The 22,134-nt window shown below is 38.3% G+C and overlaps 1 long non-coding RNA gene across 1 annotated transcript; it reads right to left on the bottom strand.

Moving 5' to 3' along the window:
* Nucleotides 1-5,150: 5,150 nt before the first annotated feature.
* LOC141941721 (uncharacterized) lies at nucleotides 5,151-19,408 on the bottom strand. The gene is made up of 3 exons (XR_012628396.1): nucleotides 19,321-19,408; nucleotides 17,085-17,127; nucleotides 5,151-8,063 (listed from the first exon to the last, which is right to left on the bottom strand). It is a non-coding gene; the product is annotated as an uncharacterized LOC141941721 (long non-coding RNA).
* Between the last annotated feature and the right edge of the window lie 2,726 nt (nucleotides 19,409-22,134).

Below are 22,134 nucleotides of genomic sequence, written 5' to 3'. Positions count from 1 at the left end.
TCACCCTTATCTAACTAGATACCTAACTTTTATAAAGGTGAGATTTTGTCACCTTTTCCTAAGTGGGCCTTCAGCTGTCCTTACCTTAAAGTGCTTCTGGATATTACTTCTGTAGCACTGATGGGGGTGCAAAACTGTTGGTGAACAATATCCTGCTGATGGCCAAAGGATTTATGTTTTCTAAGATGGATATTGATGATTTGATGGATTATTGCAGCTCTTCTATGCAAAATCAGAACTTTGGTTTGGGATCTGGCAAGGTCAAGACTCACCCAGGCATGGTGAGAAAAGAACCAGGCATCTGATATCATAATGAAAGTAACATCACAACAGACTGGTAAATCCAATCTTCTTCAAAGTAGATTTAGATTAATGGATGTTACAGAAGTAGGCAGGCAGTTCAGCAAATTTTATCATTTATGGGTTTGTCTTCAACCACGATTTCTTGCTCTTGTTATTGCAGAAAGCAGATGATCTCATCTGTGGCAATTACTTAGTTCAAATGGCTAAAGCATCCGTGAAAATTCACAGACCCTTCCAGAAGAAACCTTTACCTAGAAGTCAGGCAGTCGTGACAAGGCAACACTTTCCCTCCATCAGAGCTGTGACTTTGGCTACTACACCACAAATTATTTCACAATGAGTGAGGGAATAACATTCAATGTTATTTAATGACAAAAGTCTCTGTACTCAGAGTCTATTCATATGAACCAGAAGTTACAAAGTGTCCTTTCAACATTTGTCGTATTTATCCTTCTTCTACCTACTGTGAAATGATATATAGTGGTTCACTGTATGATGAGGGGAGTGTTCACATCAGGTTATATGACAGAGCATCCATTCATATTGTAGATATGTCTCTGAGGCACAAGGTTTAAATCAAAGAATGTTTGTTTTCTAGCAGGACTTTGCCAAGTCAAGACTGGACTCCAGAGTGCTAGTTCCTGGGTCTTGAGAAGCATTGTAGTTTCTGATCCTCTTCAGAAGTCTTGCGGCACACGCAACTGCTTGGTGTGCTGGATTGCTATAATTGTAATGTGGGCTCTTGAAGGACACTGGGATGACATGTGGGAGATGCAGATGTGACTTGGAGGGTTGTCCTAGGCTGTGCAACAAATGAAGGACCACAGCTGTGGTATAGTCCACTGACCCCTCAGCAGCACCCTGTCACCAACTCTTACATTTTTATTGTATTTATTTATAATAGCAAAAGCACTTTAGAAATTGGGAGGAGTGGGAGTGTGTACAGGGTGTTGAGACAGCTGTGGCATGCAAGGAGCCCCTCAAAGTTTCCTTTTATTTACAGGTACAACTGACCAAATTTTCTATGCTGTTTTGATGTGTTGGCCACAAATATTGCACAGAGAAAAGCAAGACAGGGACTTCAAACAAGTACTTAATTGAACATGAAATTGTTGGTGAGCAATAGAGAGCCATAGTCCTATGGTAGAGTTGAATGTTAATGTGTACTCCCTTGTAGGAAACACTATCTGCTGTAATCTGAAAAAATCCAACTTTTACTGCACTCATAAACCAGCTACACATTTAATTTCTCTCTCATGGGGCTCTGCTATGACAGAGACCTCATCTGAGATCCCTGACTTCTATTGCTGCCATCTGTAGCTTCAGCGAAGAGCCATGTGACAACTCCCTTTCAAGTCAAAATCTCTCTATAGCATATTTCTACAAAGTCCTCAGTGAAAGGGAATGAACAGTCCTTTCTACCTAGGTAAATCTCTCTCTCTCTCTCTCTCTCTCTGTGCCTCACTTCAGATTCAACACCTTACTATTTCCAAGCTTGTGTAAAAATTGCCAGCTTCTCAAAATTTTGCTTGGAGGATTTCTAGGTAGAAAGAAAGTTCTCAGTATCTGTTCTTTCTTCTGTTTATCCATAGATGGTGGCAGGAACTCCCTTGGTTTTTATAGCTTCAGGCCAGGAGGTTTACAATCACACTGGCTGAAGAGTGCCTGCACTGTAATTCCTATATTGTGCCATGATATTTTTATTTTTACTCTTTGAAGAGTGCTTATGAAAATCACTGGAGAGTGCTTAAGGAGCAGATTAGCATTTATCTGGCATGCTTCCCCTGAAAATGACATTTATAATACCAGCTTTAACCCTTGGTACTTTTAAACAGAAGTGACATTTAGCCACAAATCCCTTCTGCAACAGCCTGCATAAACAACATAACAGGGTTTGGAGGACTTCCACCTGGACTTTATCCCTGACTCAGTATAACAGGGACACAAGAACTATGTAGGATCTAAGGATGAAAAGATTGGATTGTATCCAGAGACCTTGAAAATCAGGAGCCAGGAAGAGTGAAATGGCCAGAAAGTTTTTGGATGCTTTCCAAAGGATTTCATTTCAGACTTCACAGAGAATGACTATTTCTTCATTTCATAGATGACGAGAAGAGCAGCCACTCTGGGAAGGTTTCCTGTATGCTCCTGGAAAACAGCAGAGCCAGTGGCTTTCCCCAAGTTAATGGACATCTCTGCCCTCAGAGGGTTTGGGAAATCTAAGTGCGACAGCAAAAGCGTTTATAAAGCCTTTTATTTATGCATGTTTCATTTACTCAAAAAGGTTCATTTATGCAGAAATGCTGCAACAAAAGACCTTTTGGCAGAACAGATTCTTTTTTATTTACCACATCTGTATAAAAAAGATGAAAATCCTGACCTCAGCTTGCCCACTTATCGAATACCCTTTTTAATTTTTTAAGTTACTAGTGCATCTGGATTTATCTCTGGAATTTTACAGACAAATAAGGAAATACAATACAAAAGTGACAACACCACAACAGTTAGACTGATTTGCTCTCCAACTCCTGCAGCACACACCAAGGGGACAGAACCATCATCCACTCCTCTCTTACATACAGGACATTTCTTGACAAACACCTCTATTAAAATACTTGCCTTGTATTTGTCACTCAGCTCTTTGATGCTAGGTATATTTGAGATCAGACAATCCATGTCCATCCATGTCATGTTGGAGCTCTCTCAGAGACTTATTATGAGTTGCACATGTACAGGAAAGAGCTATTATATCCTTTTACTCACTTCTCAATCAGTCTGACCTTCTTTTCACTGTGCTTACCATACTTGCCATAGATGCCGGTGACATTGCAACCTCTTTGTGACTTTATCACCTCCCTGTAGAAGTTTCCTCATCCCTGTACTATTATTTTCAACAGTCAAAGTTTAATCATAATTTTTGGGCAGTTGGTATTTTCTTTCCAGATCAGTACTTGGGTCAAGTTTACATGAAAAAAAAAAAAAAAAAAAAAAAAAAAAAGAGATGTTTCATGTACATCATTTTTTTAGCTATCATGGCCATGGAGAAAATGTAAATATTCATTTCCCATAGGTTCAAAATCCAGAAGGAGTAAAGGTTATGTCAAGGGGGCCTGATAATTAGTTTCTGATCACTGTTGCTTGGCAGTCCTGTACTGAGTCTGCCTATAACCCAATTTGCAAGTTCTTTCCGGTCAGATTTCTGTAAGATTTCCAAATTACCCTGACTGATAACTGACCTTCTTGGGAAAGAGTTGTCACTGGAAGCATTTGTATGCAAGGTAAGGGTAACTGAGCTCAGCATGCTCAGAAGGTCATGCAAGTTTATAGACACATATTGCACTGCAGTAAATATTAAATCTAGAATTATGCCACCCTTTCAGGAAGGGGGTTTTTGAATGTATATGGCTTCAGAACTTTAGTCGAATGTGTATTCCAGTAAGCACAAAAATTTCCTATTCGGACAAGGAGCTTATCATTCTTGTCTCCTTTTACAGGGGAAAGAAAATACCCATTGAACAGAAGATATTGCATTCACATGGCCCAAATAAGCACTGTGGGCAGTTCTTTGTAACCTCTTGACTTGTTCTCTTGAAGCGCTTTGCAGAGAGCAATCAATGAGATAAAAGATGAGGACAACAAATTCATCTTGAATAGATCATTGAAAGGACAATAAAAAGTTCAACAAAACCTTCTGAACGGACTATGAATAAAAATCAATAGACTAGTGGATGGTTGTATATAAAAAAGTAACATTACTGTATAGCAACATTATAATTAATATGCTGCTAGAAATACTTCAAAATTTCTTGTTCTAGGACAGTCCTTTGATCACACAGTAATTAAAATTTTGATGTAAAAGAGACACAGCATCTGCTCTGGACAAGATCTCCCAGATGGTCAGTTTTAAAGTAGAAAGGGACTAGGGACTAGGGCCTCCTACTTACATGTATATTGATCCCTAGAAAGACTTATATAGAGACACATATAAATATATATACTTACAAAATTAGGATTTATGCCAAGAATCAAAATTATATACAGCCCTTACAATATGTTCATCCTTCTGAAGTCAGTCCTTCCAAATTAGATTTAAGATACAGCAAGCTCAAGTATTGTTAATGCTGTTCTACCTGTTCTATAGGTGAACCAAAAGTATCATACTGGGAAAAAAAAACCAAAAACCAAAAAACCCTAACATAAATGCATAGATGGAAAGAAGGTGAAGTCTGACAAGAATACACTTAACTAAGGGAGGGCATCTCTGTTCATTGATATGACACTGAATAAAAAGTGTAGGTGTTAGAAGTTAGAAATCCTTAAATTCTGGCATTAACCTATCCCTCCTTCCTTTTGCAAGGAGTTGATTTTTAAAGCTATGCACATATTGCAAAATCACCTGAATTAATAAAAAAACACCAGTTTTCTGAAGATATCTGACTTACCCTATTCATATGACACTGTCAGACTAGGAATAAGGACAAAAAGAAGCAGCATGGTTTAGGTCAAAATCATAGAATCATAGAACCATAGACTATCTTAAGTTGGAAGGGACCCATAAGGATCATCAACTCCAACTCCTTGCTCCTCACAAGACTACCTAAAACTAAACCATATGACTAAGAGCATCGTCTAGACAGTCCTTGAACTCTGACAGGCTTGTCATGACCTGGATAAGAATCCCAGAGAATTGCAACGGTTCTGTGATCTCCTCAGGTTAAATTAAAATGAAACGACACCAAATGTCCGGTTAAAATATTTTACTTATGGTAAGAAACAATTTAAACTTGGAAAAGGATAATAGCAATGAGGTCTCTTAAAAAATCGAAGGGAAGGGAAGGGAAGGGAAGGGAAGGGAAGGGAAGGGAAGGGAAGGGAAGGCAAGGCAAGGCAAGGCAAGGCAAGGCAAGGCAAGGCAAGGCAAGGCAAGGCAAGGCAAGGCAAGGCAAGGCAAGGCAAGGCAAGGCAAGGCAAGGCAAGGCAAGGCAAGGCAAGGCAAGGCAAGGCAAGGCAAGGGAAGGCAAGGCAAGGCAAGGCAAAGGCAAAGGCAAAGGCAAGGCAAAGGCAAAGGCAAAGGCAAAGGCAAAGGCAAAGGCAAAGGCAAAGGCAAGGCAAAGGCAAAGGCAAAGGCAAGGCAAAGGCAAGGCAAAGGCAAAGGCAAGGCAAAGGCAAGGCAAATGCAAAGGCAAAGGCAAGGCAAAGGCAAAGGCAAAGGCAAGGCAAAGGCAAGGCAAAGGCAAAGGCAAGGCAGGGCAAGGCAAGGCAAGGCAAAGGCAAGGCAAAGGCAAAGGCAAAGGCAAGGCAAAGGCAAGGCAAAGGCAAAGGCAAGGCAAGGCAAGGCAAGGCAAGGCAAAGGCAAAGGCAAAGGCAAGGCAAGGCAAGGCAAAGCAAGGCAAGGCATCAAAGAAATCCAGATCACCACCCCTCGGTCCAGCATTGTCTCAGGTCCAGTAATCTTGGGTGGTGAGTGCAGACACAGCAAAGTTTCTGTCGTCTTTTAAATTCATTTTATCAGCTGATTAGCATACTAGATGAGGAGGGGCACATATTCCACAAACTTATTGCCATGAGAGATGAGGAAAAAGGTGGAGCATGAGTTTTGCACATGCATTGAGGGGGAAATGGGGTGCACCACCCCTTGTCCAATTGAGTCGGTGGTCGTACCCACCCTGCTCACCTTTGTTTTTTTCTCAATCCCCAGAATTTTGCTGACTTCATGCTTCTTGAGCAGTCATCCCGCTCTTGGGCAGAAATGATCACTTTTTATCAGTTCTTGTCACTTCTTCAATGGCGAAGGCAGGGAAGTTATTAGGAAGGCAAGCATGGTGTCTGATTTACACAATAGAGCCACAAAGTATCGGGTTTTCACAAGAGAGCCAGTGATTAGCCGTACTTGTGCTTGATGGCAAACATTTGGTTTCACTCAGTCCAGTTTCTCCCTTTAAGGCTTATCTAAGGAGTTTGTCAATGCAACTGTAAGGGAGAGGGGGATGCATCCTTCGATACACCCCTTCCTTGGGTGACATTCCTTAGACTAATCACAAAGGCCACAGCTTGTCCTTGAGGTTTTCTGTGTTGATGAATGTTTGAGACATTACTTCCTTCAGTTCCTTACACCAGTCCCCTGGGGAGCCTGTTCTGGTGACTGACCACCCTCCCAGTGAAGAACGTTTTCCTAATGTCTAGTCTGAACTTTTCCTGGCACATCTTCATTCCATTTCCTTGTGCCCCATCATTGGTTACCAGAGAGAGGAGATCAGCATTTCCCACTCCACTACCCCCCTTGAGGAAGCTGTAGACTGTGATGAGGTCAGCTCTCAGCTTTCTCTTCTCCAGGATGAACAAGTCAAGTGACCTTGTAAGTCTTGCCCTCGAGGCCTTTCACCATCTCAGTTGCACTCCTCAGGGCACACTCTAATAGTTTGATGTCCCTCTCATGCTGATGCACACAAATCTGCACACAGTACTTGAGGTGGGACCGCACCAGCAGTGTAGAGTGGGACAATCACCTCCTTCGACCAGCTAGCTATGCTGTGCTTGATGCATTCCAGGACACGACTGGTCCTTTTGGCTGCCAAAGCACGCTGTTGACTCATATTCAAGTTGCTATCAACCCAAACCCCCTGATCTCTTTCTGTGGGGCTAGTGTCCAACCACTCATTCCCCAATTTGTATGTATAACCAGGATAACCATCTCAGGTGGAGAATTTGGCACTTGCTGTTGTTAAATTTCGTACAGTTAGTGACTGATCAGCTCTCTAGTCTATCCACATGGAGGCTCTCTACACTTGAGGGAGTCCACAGCTCCTCCTAGTTTAGTATCATTGACTAATTTACTTAATCTACATTCAATTCCTATTTCTTTTAAATTACTCAATAGCAAGATTAGAAGTTTCTCTAGCTATTTTTTCATGTCCATATATGTCATAGAATGGTTTGGGTTGGAAGCGACCTTAAAGATCATCTAGTTCCAACCCCCCTGCCATGGGCAGGGACACTTTCCACTAGACCAGGTTGCTCAAAGCCCCATCCAACCTGGCCTTGAACACTGCCAGGGAGAGGACATCAACAACCTCTCTGGACAGCTTGTTCCAGTGCCTCGTCACCCTCACAGTGAAGAATTTCTTCCTTATATCTAATCTAAGTCTACCCTCTTTCAGTTTAAAAATGTTACCCCTCATCCTATCCCTACACTCCCTGATAAAGGGTCCCTCCCCATCTTTCCTGTAGGTCCCCTTTAAGTACTAGAAGGCTGCTATAAGGTCTCCCCAGAGCCTTCTCTTCTTCAGGCTGAACAACCCCAACTCTCTCAGTCTGTCCTCATAAGGGCAGTGCTCCATGATCATCTTTGAGCTTGAGCGGGTCTATGTCCTTCTTATGTTGGAGGCCCCAGAGCTGGACACAGTACTCCAGGTGGGGTCTCATGAGAGCAGAATAGATGGGGAGAATCCCCTCCCTTGACCTGCTGGCCACACTTCTCTTGATGCAGCCCAGGATACGGTTGGATTTTTGGGCTGTGTGTGTACATTGCTAGGTCATATTCAGTTTTCCATCCACCAATAGCCCAAAGTCCTTCTCTTTAAGGCTGCTCTCAATCCACTCTTCACTGAGCCTGTATTTGTGCTTGGGATTGCCTCGACCCGTGTGCAGCACCTTGTCTTGTTGAGTTTCTTGAGGTTTGCACAGGCCCACCTCTCAAGTCTGTCAAGGTCCCTCTGAATGGCATCCTTTCCCTCCACCGATGTTTATCGAGGTTTTTTTATCTGAAATTACATATATAATAAAAAATACTACTGTTTAATAGCAGTAAGTCTGCAGAGTGAAATAGTTGCAAGGACTCAGCATCCACAGTACATGTGTTTTGGGGGTTTTATATCAGACTACAGTTACGCCTGGAGTGCCTTTCCTAGTTTAATTTCACCTGAAAGAAATCCTGTTCCTGTCCTCTGAGACCACTCTACGATTCCAGCCTTTGCATGATAATCAATACATTCACTTTAGAATCACATTCCTGACCCAAATGACAATGTTAATGTAGATGCACCCTGGATCTGCTTACAGACTTATTTACATTGATTAAGGGCAACTATCATAATTCCTATGCTGATTGTCTCAATTATCTTCATTTACACACTGAACTATGTCAAGACAGATTCATTCTCCTGCATCTAGTGATGATTCACTGAGGAAGAGGAAAACCTCCTTCTTGCTGTGGTGATAATTTGCATTATTTCTATAACTAAGAGCCATGACTGCATAGCAGGCCTGCATTCTGATAGAAACTCTGCAAACCCAGAACAAAAATCTGTCTTCTTCCCCAACAGCAATTGAGAGCAGATGAAAACAAGCAGTTGAGACAGAACAAGGAGACAATATTGACCAGCGGGACAGACCTTAGTCTCAGCACAATGGCAGGTTAACCATTGTCATGCGCTTTTGTATAATTTTCAAGAACAATGGAAAGGAGAAAAATGAAATCATATTGTGCATTCTTATCAGAAGCTCATGTTAGTAATGAAGGGAGCCACTGCAGATTCTCATTTAAATAGTCAACAAATTAGTAAATCAAGCCATGTTTCATGTCATTTCTGCCGTTAGATGCCACCTTTTGCAGACTCTAACCACCACTTGATTTTATTCACCTTTCATTAGGTCTCATACGAACTATGGTTAATAAGCTTGTGGGGGGGGGAGGTTGTGCAATAAATTAAGATGATGAGGCAAGTCAGAGAAGCTCTATAAATCTATTTTCTATTATTTGAAATGCTTCCAGTTCTTTTCAGAGCAAAAGAGACAAGTAGATGCAGATTTAGATCATCTGAGCCAGTCAATGCACTATAAACAATTCTGGTTAATTTAAACTACTTAAAGTTAAATTAAATGGATTATTCAGTATAGTCATGCTCTAAAACACATCATTGTATCAGGCTTTTATGCAAGTGCAGCAGAAGTTTTTTATTCTTAAGGGTTTACAGTCTTGTTAGCAGTGAGAAGGAAGAAGGAGGCAACGGGCTTCACAAGCTCTTACCACAGACAATAATGATGAGTATCTGTGATATTTGCTAATAAAGCTAAGTTTTGATGAATTAAAATTATTAAGAACTGAAGTCACAGAAAATACACACAAAATGTGGATCTATGATGATCTACCTCATTTGTGAAAAGCTCTCTAGTCAACTTACTTCACAAATTACAACACACAATTGAGTCTACAGTTTCAATTTCATACCCAGAACTTATTTCTATCCACTTCTCTGAGGATGAAAATTCATAACTTCATTAAATATAAGAACTATATTTCTTTGTTTGAACACAAGAAATTTGGAAGAGGCCTAATTCTTGGAGTCTGGAGTAAGGCCCTAGAGGAAGTATCAGTATGAAAGCTTTCTGCCAATCATCCTATGCCCTTTCTGTAGTGCCTTGTCTTCCTCTCAATAACAAACAAACCAAACCAAACCAAACCAAACCAAACCAAACGAAACCAAAACACCAAACCAAACCAAACCAAACAAAACGGCAATGCTTTCCTGAGGTGGGAGAGGGAAAGAAAAGGTGTAATTTAATAGTAATTTCCACTTTCCACCTATGTTGTCTAAAATTACAGTGAGATATTTAAAACAAGGAAAAGTTGCACAGCATCCTTATGTGACTCCCAAATGTGTTGCTTTGAAAGCATGGTATGTACCCCAGAAAGGTAGTGTCTGCCTAGCTTTGCCTAGTTTGCACTGACAGAACACACCAGTCTGCATTTTCTGGCAAACAGTTTTAGGAGCATTTCATATTTTTCACATATTTAAGTAAAACTTCGGAGATTAACTTCATCATCTGAAGTAGGTAACTGTTGTAAAACTTCAAGTTCTCTTTTTTAAATTGTATTTCAGAAAACAAACTACATCACTTAAATACTAATAGTTTACAATTAACTGCTCAAAACATTAACCCTTATTTCTCCATTACAGTGTCATAGTATTCATGCAACAAAGATTTTGATCAGCAGTACTTTTGCTGCAGATTGATTCTATGCTTAGGTACAAATATGTTTGGATGTGCATATAAGTACATAGTATAATTATAGACTCACAGTGTGATTTCTGGAGATTATCAGTAGTCCCAAATATTTATGTCATCATTAGTCATTCCCATAACTACTTGTTTGCAGGGGTGGTGTTTGCTCTGGGCTGACTAATGTGTTTGTGTTCTCAGAATCCCTTGTCACTTAAATGCCCTCATCTGCACGAGTGGCAGCATTTTATGAATTCCCCAAGAAACGCTCCTGCACCCATGTGTCATTTAGATTCAGAGAACCCTTTGGGGAAGGACATCTGGGTTTTTTCCTGGGGACTTGCTTTGTTCATGACACTGCCAGACACCATGACATTTTTGCATAGTCAGACTGTTTACACTGAACAGTGTGTTTAAGAAACCAATCAATGTGCTTTTTCCAACCTATATAGATATTTGACATTGTTTATTTACCAGATATTTCTTATATCTACTTTGACAGCATTTTCCTCCCACTTCCTTTTTCCAGGCTGAAGACAATAAACTTCTCATAACAATTCTTTATCATTCTTCAAAGCATTGGAAGACTAACCACAAGGGGAGTAGGTGTTTTTGAATTGTCTATCATTTACATTGACTTTTTTTAGGGTTTTGTTGGTTGGTTGGTTGGTTTTGCTTTACTTAATATTTTTTCTCTCTTCTAAATAAAATATTATTCTGAAGTCTCTGCTTATTTTTTTACACTGTACATTTCCTGATAAACTCTTTGCTTTCTCAGAAGACTATGAAATTTCTACGCTGTAGATTGAACCTCAGATTGGAATATTGTAAAAAAATTTGAAACTCAATAGCCTAAAAATGCTGATTTTCCACATGTGCTGACAAATGCTGCCTATTTGCATATGTTCAGAGCCTTATGCCTGCATTTTAAGATTACTTTGCAAAAGGACTTTTTTGTAAAGGGGAATCAATCTTCCATTTTAGGGCCAGCTGGAATGAAGATGATCATTTAACATGGCTAGAAAAAATCGTAGACTTCAGTTAAGCAATCTCTGAATTGGACCTGCTGCTTCTAATTAAACTAGAGCATTTTTTTCATAGACAGGTATTGAATCATAATGATTTCAAATGAAGTTTACATCCTTTGGGGAGATGTACAAATGTTTATTTATTCTCATTGTAAAATTACTGTCATTGTTAAAATGCATATCATAATTTTAGTTTAAACTTTACTGACTTCATATTAATTCCTCTCAAGAGAGCAATCTTAGCCAAGTGAGAAGGAAACTGGAACAGTCAGAGAATGAGAACAATTGCTCACTGATACATTTTCCAATGAAGGCATTCAATGGCAGGTTCAGACCACTAAATTTAGGTGTCTTAGGCTAACTAGATTCAATGGATGTTGTTTCACCTGCCACTACCAAGAAGTAAGTACCCTTCAAGTAGCTGTTGGCTGCTACTAGATCTTTCCTTACCCTCATCTTCACTTGACTAGACATGGGCAGCTCTCCCAGCCTTGTAGGTCGCATTCCAGTAGACTGCATCTCCCAGATCAACCTCACTTTCCTGGACTCTTCCCTTTTTCTCCAAGTCACTCCTGAACTGGGGTGACCAGAAAATGGACATAGATTTTCAGGTGTGACTTCACCAACACTTTGTGGCATAAAATAACTTCTTCTGCCTTACCTGCCATGATCTTCCTAATAAATCCCAATATGTAGTTTGACTTGTTTTTGGTGAAAGCACGCTGCTGGCTCATGCTGAGCTTCATTGTAAGCTCCAGGTGCTTTTCAGCAGGGTGCCACCCATCCAGTCAGTTCCTAATGTATACAACTATTCCTCCACAGGAATACATCTCCCTGTCGAACTTTATAGCTCACTCCTCAAGCTTCTCAATGAACTTCTGAACTGAAGATCTACTCTCTGGTGTGCCAGCCACCATCTGTAACCTGCTGAGGGATATTCTGTCTCATCATCCAAGCCATTTATGAAGCTATTGAACAACATGAGCCCCAGTACAGACCATTGGGATGCTCCTCTTGTTAGCAACTTTCAAAGAGATGTCATGTGATGGATTAATATCCTTTGGGTACAGCTGTTCAGACAGTTTTAAACCTATTTATCTATCAATCCAGCCACTTCCTGGATATTCCTTCCCAATACCGTGGTGGGAGGGGTGTGTCAAAAGGAGCACTACAGTCTAATCTTTCCTTGACTATTTCACAGTCCTCAAGGGACTTCCCTCAATCTCAGTGATTTTGCTTAGATTATAGTTAGAGGCTGCACAATCATGTCAGCCAGTGCTTTCAGAACCCTTGGGGAATCCCCTACAGCCCCATGGATTACAATACAAACAGCTTCTCTAGGTGGTCCCTAAACTGCTGTTCCTCAGTTGTTGACTCTGTCCCACTTTTCCACCTTCTCCTGGTATGTATAGGGATCCAGGAAAACTGAATTTGTCTCCCTGAAATACATTTGATTGGAAAAGTTGTGATCAGCACTAGCAAGCACTGTCATTTTTTTCTCCTGATAAAAGCATTTTTCTATTGTCAACCTAAAAGTATATCAAACAACAATGATTGCACTTGCAGCTTAATAGTTTTGTAAACAATATAACTCAAGTAGATTATCCAAGTTGCCATCACTTGGTAGACTCAAATCAAACAAATTATACAATTTATTCTTTGCAGAATGATCTTACTGGTTGATATACTGTGTTAGGCACTACAGTGTACTATCTTTAAGGACTACAAGTTTCCTTTCTTTTTTCCCCAGGATGTTAGTGAATACAGATGATACCTCTTGGTCTACAGATATGACAGATGAGGTATTCACAGAGCTTCAATAGGTGAAGAGTTTTCTAGAAGGGTTTAGGAGACAATTTTTTTATATATATAATCTTTGTTTCCTGTCAATACTTCTGCATTTAAAAACAACAACAACAAATTTTGAAATGTTTGAATATTGCTTACCTAGCTTCATGAGATTAAGAAAATCTGCCCCATTCTTAAATAGAAAAATGGATATTTAATATATGTTTGCATGACAACAGTGTGTAAGGGAACCAGTGAACTACTCAATACCTGGGTACCATTGTGTTAAACACGGAGAACACAGAAAATCAGAGATTGTCTTTGAGATGAAGACTCTGCAGTCTGCAGGAAAAATTCAGATTCCTCTCTAATGCCATCCCCCATACCTGTCACCTTCTGCTCCAGAAGAGCACAGCTCTCCCACAGTTTCTCTCTTAGCCAGATGCACGCCCTAGTGTATCCTTGATGGTACTAACACCTGCATTTACACTCCTGTCTCCTACACTACATACAGCACATGACATAAGACACACAGCAGAATTCAGCTCAAATGTAAAACATCTAAATTTATGTTATATGCCAGGGCAGTAGCAATCCCAGCTCCCATTACATTCTGCAGAGATCTAGACAGTACATTTAACAAAAGTAGGCAGACGTTCATCTCAGCCTATTAGATAAAACGGCCTCACTCCAGTTGTCCACAGGTAAGATCCTGCTGACTTTTGAGACACCCTCGGGATAGCCGCCACACGGCTTGCAGAGAGGACACAGCCTGTAGTAGCTCTGTGCTTCCCTAGAGAGACAGCTGGAGGCCATGTCAAAGCACCCACAGCACCTGAAAAAACACTGAATAACTGTGTCCCTTCCATAATAAGTAAAGCTTGTGAAATACTTCCTTGGGTCAATTTTTTCTGAACAGGTAGGGATATTTTTAATATTTCTCTTTTATTATTGTCATTCTCATTCATTTGATTGGTGCATTAGGATTCCATTATATGATTTTATTCTATATTGTACTTTAGCTCTCCATCAACTTGGTTATTCATAAACTCCTACACACAGAATGAACTAATATTAGTAAATCATTCAGAAGTAATAATGGAAGTTGTCAGATTTTGTTAAGCTATTCATGCCACCACAAAAAGATGAACATTTGTTACTTTTGTAACAGAGGCATTATGTTAAGTATTGATTAAAAAATAAGTGTTGAATTTTTTTTTAAAGTAAGAAGTCTTAAAACTAGTCTAGTTCAAATAATTACTGTATAGGACAAATCCAACTTAGGTAGAATATGCTTTCTAGTTTTTTAAATTACTATTTCTTTAGTTACATATTTAATTGAAACTAAAATATAATTCTTATTTCTGGAGCTGAAATTTGCTATTTCATCTAAAATCAGTGAACATAAATCTTACATTGCTGTCTAACTGATCTGATCTCTTGTGAGCAGTTGATAGACTCCTTGCCAAAGCCATACAGAAAGTCTGTTGTGCAAGGCAGCTTTCTTCTTTTGACCTTTATACACCTCTATATGACAATTTCAGCTTTGTCTTTAACTAATATACTGCACAGTATAATAAAAATAATCAGTTCAAGACACAAGATGACTGCAGGCCATTCCACAAAGTTTTAATGACATTATTTTTCAGGTTGGCTGAGATAATGATCACAATAAAAATTCACCATTTTTATTGGAAAAGCCAAGATATAGTTATAACAGCATTTATTACAGGTCTTTTATACTGCTTTTCATTTACAGATTTGTGATTTATTAGTTGCAGTACATTAGTTCTTTGTATATCTACAAAGATGTGGCTTGAGCCGCAGATTTTATTAGCAATTAAACTGGTTTTCATGTTAGATATGAAGTCTGTAAAATTTACTCAAGTGAAAATTTTCCTCATCAACTTTGTTTAGAATAAAAGCCTTCTAATCAGTAATATTATTTACATTTTTCAAAATATAAATTTCAAGACAAAATCATATTAGGACTTAAACTACACTTTGCTTTGATAGCGGTGTTTCCTTGCTTTTCCCAAAAAGTACCGATAAGGGGTGATTTTAAACAATGTTGTGTAAATACTTTTTAGTATGCTTACAGCTTTTAATTCATTTACAAAACAGCTCTTAAACTTTCAACATGACACATGAAAACATAAACTACTTGGCTTGTGTACTTCCTATCTAATTTCCTAAAATTGCTGTTTTAATTTGTGCTCCCACAATAAGATTTCCCACTGAAGTGTTGAGCTCTATCTATATGTAAATTGAATAATCTTTCAAACAGGGAAAAGGAAGCACTATTAAACATGAAAGTTCATTTCTGTAAGAAATTAAGCACTATGACTTTCTACAATAATAAATTATGAACATAGAATTCCATTAAGAAAGAACATGATGCTGTATAACTGTTTGTCAGCAGTAAATAGGTTGTCTTATATTTAATGGAGTCATAAACATGGGAAAAACTCAACTTTGTTATCTTCTTTGGTTTTTTACAGAAAATACTATGTAAAAAAAACATACTTATTTTAATTCTCCCAATTTAATTTCTTGTATCAATAACTATTTCAAGTTATTGCATACAATTTGAAATAGTAGATGGCTAATGTCAATGGCTGTTAAGAAGCACCCTCACTGAATCAAATATACCTATTATGTATAAATACTGTTTATTTCTCTAGCAAAAATGTCCTAACAATACTCAGAAAAAAAACCTCCATGGTGTAGATACATTGTATCACAGAAACTCAAAATTATATAAGGTATAACTAGAAGGAAACACACATTTATGGTTTAATATTGCAGTAATATTAAGCTTTCCAATAATACAAGTTTTCTGAAAAGATATGGTCATAACTTGTCTTTCCGGTGCCTGATCATGCAAAAAATTGGTATGCAGGTTCTTCTCTGTGAAATAATCTAATTTTGGATATAGATTTGCTATTATTTCCCCTATGTCAAAGAATATAGATGTTTAAAGAAAAATATGACAGGCAACGTCATGAGACCATATGGTCTGCACGAACTATGAAAGTCAAATTGAGATTTGTTCCAGTAATTTAGGCTAAAAACAAGCTATGTACTAAGATTTCCAGCTATTTTCAAAATTTTACCAGATTTCAGTGAATGGAATAATTTTGTGAATAGAGTGATCAATCTGATTACACTATGAAAATATGTGTAGGTCTGCAGGGAATGATATACTGTGCCCTAATATATGTTGGGGCAAATTTTTTTCTCAGTTCTGGAGTCAATGAAGCTTTATCGGACTTTCTCTAGCATACTTCATGTGAGCTTCAATGAGGTTCAGATTTTTTGAACAGAAGTAAAATTGTATATTCTTTATAGCCTGAGACATCTTCTAGGGTTGAATTGGGTGGGATTCACTGGATCTTATATCTCTAATTTAAACCTCTATGTCTGAGCTGCATAGGAAGAAAATGGGCTTCTAGTCAATGGCTTACTTCATGCTAAAATAGATATTTAAATAGATCAGATGAACTGCAGGAAGGCTTAGGTGTGCAGAGAAGTGCTTTCCTCTCTTGGTTAATTATAAAGGCAACCTAGTTGATGGCTCATCTTTAAACATTGTACATATTATACATGACAGATGAGATTAATTGCATCCATAGCACCTGGCACCTTAGTATAATTATGAGTGGAGTTTTGAAATGTTTACTGTGTATTTGCCCTATATGTATATATAAATGTTGTTTTGCATACAAAACTTGACTCCATTTTAAGGCCAGACAGTAATATCTCTCTTCTGTCCTGTAAGACCTCTTTATCCTATGGACTGCTCCTTTGCAGTCAGTCTTCTGTATTACATGTATTCCTGGAGTTTCTGCACATTTACATCAGATGTATACCGACAGTCAGCTAAGTTCTCCCTCTGCGGATCTTGAGGCACTGTCAAATACAACTATTTGTCTCAGTTAACTATGCAAGGAATTAGGTACTTACCTTTGGCAAACCAACTCATTAGGAGTGGGACCTCCATCATGGTCTGTGCAGAAATAAATACACCAGTAAATGATACATATCATCTGTTCTTGCTGTCTGAGTCAGGATGAGACAGATTGTTCTACAATACTACCTGTTTCTCTCCATTGCCAATAAAGGACTACAGAATGACTAGGCCAGGTTAAAAAATCTGCATTTTAAACATCTAGAATTGAGTGGGATAAATCCAAGAATACTAAAATTTGGTAAAATTCTTAAATTAGGCAAATTAAATACCAGCCTTAATATGCAATTGAGCACCCGAAAATTGCTGGAGTATGAAAGTGTAACTAAAATGTAAGCCTCTTTGTAGGCATGGTATCATAGGTGCATGTCCAGCTATCACAACCTCTTTCTCCAAGTGAGATATTATCAACTTTTTTCCTTGCAAAAAACAAGAATTAAAGTTTGCCCATTACTCTCCATAAAAAAAACACTGTGTGTGGAAATAATGAATTGTGCATTATGGTCCAGAGAACAGACATATTTAAATATATATATCAGACATATTTAAATATATATATAAATATTTAATTTTAAATAGATAAATATATAATTTAAATATTTAAATATATGTTTAAATAATAGGTTCATTGTGGATCATTTGAAATAATACCAATATTAAATAGCACTATGAATTCTTCATATGAAACAGTGCAGTTTCAGGTTTTGCTCTTATCAAAACTAAGGTGCGTCCTTGATATGACTTTATTGGCTTCATTCATTCACTTTGGTGCAGTGGCTACTATACAACTGATAGACTTCACACAAGCCACTAACTGATGGTAAATGGACCAAATATGTTGCTCAATTTGCTAGATGGAAGACAATTAAAACACAAGTACATATACATTTACATATATACACAAATTAATGGCACCATTTTAATAAGTGCACGACAAATTAATAGATACACTGTAAAATATAAAAAAATTCCACATGTTTTTAAGAGCACATCTGTAAGATCTGGGAGAAGATTGCTAGTGGAGTTCACTAAAATGGTCTTGGGACATATGTTGCAAGTGAAATCACTTACAGTGATACAAACACTAACTCTGATTCTTTGGATTATTTGCTCGGGCTCAAATAGAGGGACAGTGCTAGCAAAAATTGTAATTACACAGATTTGTGAGGAATTGTCAAAAGATAAAAGAATCAAAATATCTGAGAATTAGGTAGCAGCAAAGAGAAAATGCAGTTAAAAGAGATATGGCATACAAAATTAATCAATTTACCTGCAAATAGTTGAGAGTGCAATTGATCTCACCAAATATAGACATCTGCAGTGTACTATCTATATCAGACCTCAACTACTAAGCTCCCTTAGAGAGCTGGAGAAGCAGAGAGAAATAAGCATTTCTGGAGGAAATCTGTCTTTTCTTAAAGTAGACATCTACAATAGGTCAAAGGAATCATTCCCTGAAAGGGTGATTAGCCCAGATACAGGCATCTAAATTGTTGATATCTAATGTTAAACAAGATGAATTGAATCTTTCAGTGTTTCTTTAAACCTTACTTAAGATCGAAAGGTTGGGTAAAGAATAATATCTTCATTCTAACTGCTAGGCATCTTTTATTTTATGACCTATTCCCTTGGGTCCTGGTGTGCTTTATCTGGCAGTGAAGAGAATATTTGAACTTATGAACCTGCATTTTTTTGGAGAAGGGGTCATTTTGGAGGGTTGTTTGGGTTTGGGGTTTTGTTTTGTTGGATTTGTGGGGATTGAAAGGGGTTTTGCTTTTCGTGGAAGGTTTTAAAAAAATAAGTTTCATAATGTGGAACTATCAGTGTCACAATTAATCTGGAGTGAACAGATGGGCATTCAAATTCACATAACGGATGTTATGTGGATCAGTGCTCATATAATTAGTTGTGTATCAGTGACAGGACATTAGGTCACTGTGTAATTTTTTTCTATGCCAGATGATTCGCCTGCATTCAGAATGAGCATCAATCAAAAAAACACACATCATATTCTACTAAAAGGTATAGATAGAATACAAAAATCATTAGCTAATCTTTGAATTGCAGCAATAATACCACTTTTTTGGTCTCAAACTGTAGTAGCAAAGAAATGAGATGTTAGCTCTGCAGGGTTTTGGATGCTGATATATGTCTGGGACAGAAGACTCCCTTTATCAGAGACACCAGAGATGTCTTCACAAACACTAATTATAGGAGCTGTGCTCTTCTCACCTCAGATGTCTGTCATCATCTTTTCTCACATATGCGACAACTGTAAGAAACAAATCACAGAGAGTGGTGGTTTCCCCTAGTATCAAACATGGAGCTGTATCAGAATAAAGGAAAAAGGACGGTTATGAACTTTTCTTCTTTCTTTTTGCAAGGTTCTTCTCAAGTCACTTTTCATTCTGATAAAAAAAATAATCAGCAGATATATTTCCCACAACCTTTTCTGGTGTCCCTTACTTTCTTTATTAAAAAAGCTTCAGTTCGAGTTAATAGCAATAGTGAAATTGTTGGGCAAATTCTTGCTTAGAGAAAGGACATTACGTTCCCTTATCTCAGTCTGGCAATAGTCCTTGGGAATGTCAGAATCCGGGTCAGTAATGTACAGAGGAGCCCACAAGCATTAGCAGCATTTTCTAAATAGAGGTGTCCCAGGTCTCCAGCCTTACCACAGAAGACAGGAAGTCAGAAAGGAGGCGGATAGAGGAATGACATGAGCTTTAAGCAAGGGAAGGTAACCTGGTGCAGGTCCTGAAAAGCAGAAGTTCTATCTTGGGGACTGGCAAGTACTCTGCTCTTCCATTACAGCAGCAAGAAACGATTGTACTGTTGTGGAAACCCAGCAGGTGAGCATGCATCCAAACTCCAGTGTTCATCCAAATATTTTTCTTCCCCTGACCATTCTTCTTTGCTGCATCAGTGGATAAATCCCCACCTTACACCTTCACCTAGACTGGGCTAACTGTTGCCTGAAAGTTGGATTTTGCCCAGATAAATTTTATGAATGGTCAAATTACACAATGGGCACTGATTTTCAGTAAGCTTAAAGTTTCTCCTAACTATGGCTACCAAACCACTTACCTAGCCAGGAGAGTCAGGATTCAACCCCTTGAAACATAGTTTTAGTGTAGGTATGTGCAAATATGACATTATCACTGCAGTTTCAATATTGAGGAATCAACAAGCCAAATATCTTCACAAAAGTAAAGTACAAATTCTAGAAAACAGAGCCTTCACTCTTCTTGGAGATTCTTTGGAACTTTGTCTCAATATATAAATGTCTACACTGCATGTTTTCTGTCACTGTGCAGACTGGACCTGTCTCATGCTGTCCTTTTCTTCCATCGGCTACATTTCTTCCAAGGACTCTCAGAGTTTGCAGCATCATATTTAAAGGTGAATGATTTCTTAGCAAACCTTCATCTGTTTGCAGCCCTGGGCTTTCATAGTCTCTTTACCTGTCTTGCAGGTCTGAAAGCTCAGAGTAGCATCTAGACTGTAATGTTAGTACCCAGAAGTAGCTCAAATAACATGCAGCTATTTCAGATACTTCGACTGAAAACACTGTTACAAGGTGATCTTTATATAAAATACTCCTCTTCATACTTATTAGAAGTAATATACTGTGTCAATACAGGGTCCTTTACAAAACCCACACATACTCTCACATTATGCATGGTCATAACCGCATGCCTGTTCTTATAGAACTCCTTGAGAGATAAAATCCTCATTTTTGTTTTGATGCTTTTCTGCCACCAAGCTGCATAGTCTCTATCTTATTGATGATAAAATTAAATAAAATAAAAATAGAACATTGTTTGACTTTTGTTGCTTTGTGTTAAGCTTCTAGTGGTCCCAAATTTGATGAGGTGTTGTATCGACTCCCTATGGGGTTATCCAGTCACTGTGGGGATCCAGTGACTGCTGGGTTACCAGGCCACATGTCTAATGAAGGATTAAATTTTGGTATTGTTTTCATATCTTATTGACTTTGGTTTGAAATTAGTCAACATTTTTAAATGGTACATGGAAACACTAAAGAGTCATGGAAAGTTCAAATTCTTCTCAAACTGAAACCCAGGACTTAAGGACAAAATTGTTCCCTCCATCTAATAAAGCTGCTCACTTTCACTTCCAAACCAGCCTTGCCCCTGTGGGACCCAAGTTCCATATCTACAGAAACAGACATTTCTTTACAAACACTGAGTGGGAATCTCTGCAGCAGTCACTGGTCTAAACGTCCAAAAATTTAATGCAGATAATGTCTACTGAATTCAGTGGGAAGTCAATGTTTTAAATACTTACAATATCTGGCCTTCTTTCTCTTTATCCTCACTATCCAAGATTTCAATTGCATACCTGTAAAAACTTGCGAATCCACAGATCAGATTAGGAAACAAGAGCTCTGAAAGAATAACACCTTCTTACACTTTGGTCTTTAAATTTATTCTTTTTCACAAGCCTGGACCTGATAACTGTGTCTTCTGACCAAGTGACAAATTAACACACTGCAAATAAAGTGTACAGGCTAAGCTGGGAATGAATAACAGCTTACTGAGCATGACAGCCAACAAATCTGAAGAAGCAGAGGTCTTAACACAACAGATAACTTCCCTGCTATCACATTCTGAATATGATTTCTCTTTCAAATCAAGAAGTAAAGCTTAAGCAGAGGTAGGTGGAGATGGAAAGGATAGAGCTGAGAAATGAAAGAATATCAAGTATGTACCAAGACCTCCTTTTTTTCTAGCAAAATGAAAATGGAAAGACAAGAATATTTTTTAGTATTTTTCTTTATTCCAAGGCATGTAACTTCCATCTCAAAGTAAGCCTGTTTTTCTGAGATTCGGAGAGGAAAAAATAAGCTAAAAGATTTTGTGGACTTTGGATCAGATGTTTGGCTGCTTTTCACTACTGAGAAAGCCTTAGCTTGTCAGAATGAGATCTCCTGATCCCTGTGAGGTCTGCTGCTCTGCCCACATGGGGAAGCAAGCATGCTGCTTACACATTCAAATGTGTTACCTGGATCTTTGTTCTGAT

This window comes from Strix uralensis, chromosome 3 (genome assembly GCF_047716275.1).
Source record: "Strix uralensis isolate ZFMK-TIS-50842 chromosome 3, bStrUra1, whole genome shotgun sequence".
Lineage (NCBI taxonomy): Eukaryota > Metazoa > Chordata > Aves > Strigiformes > Strigidae > Strix > Strix uralensis.
Note: the sequence above shows the minus strand (reverse complement) of the source record. Positions and strands in the feature narration are given on the sequence as shown.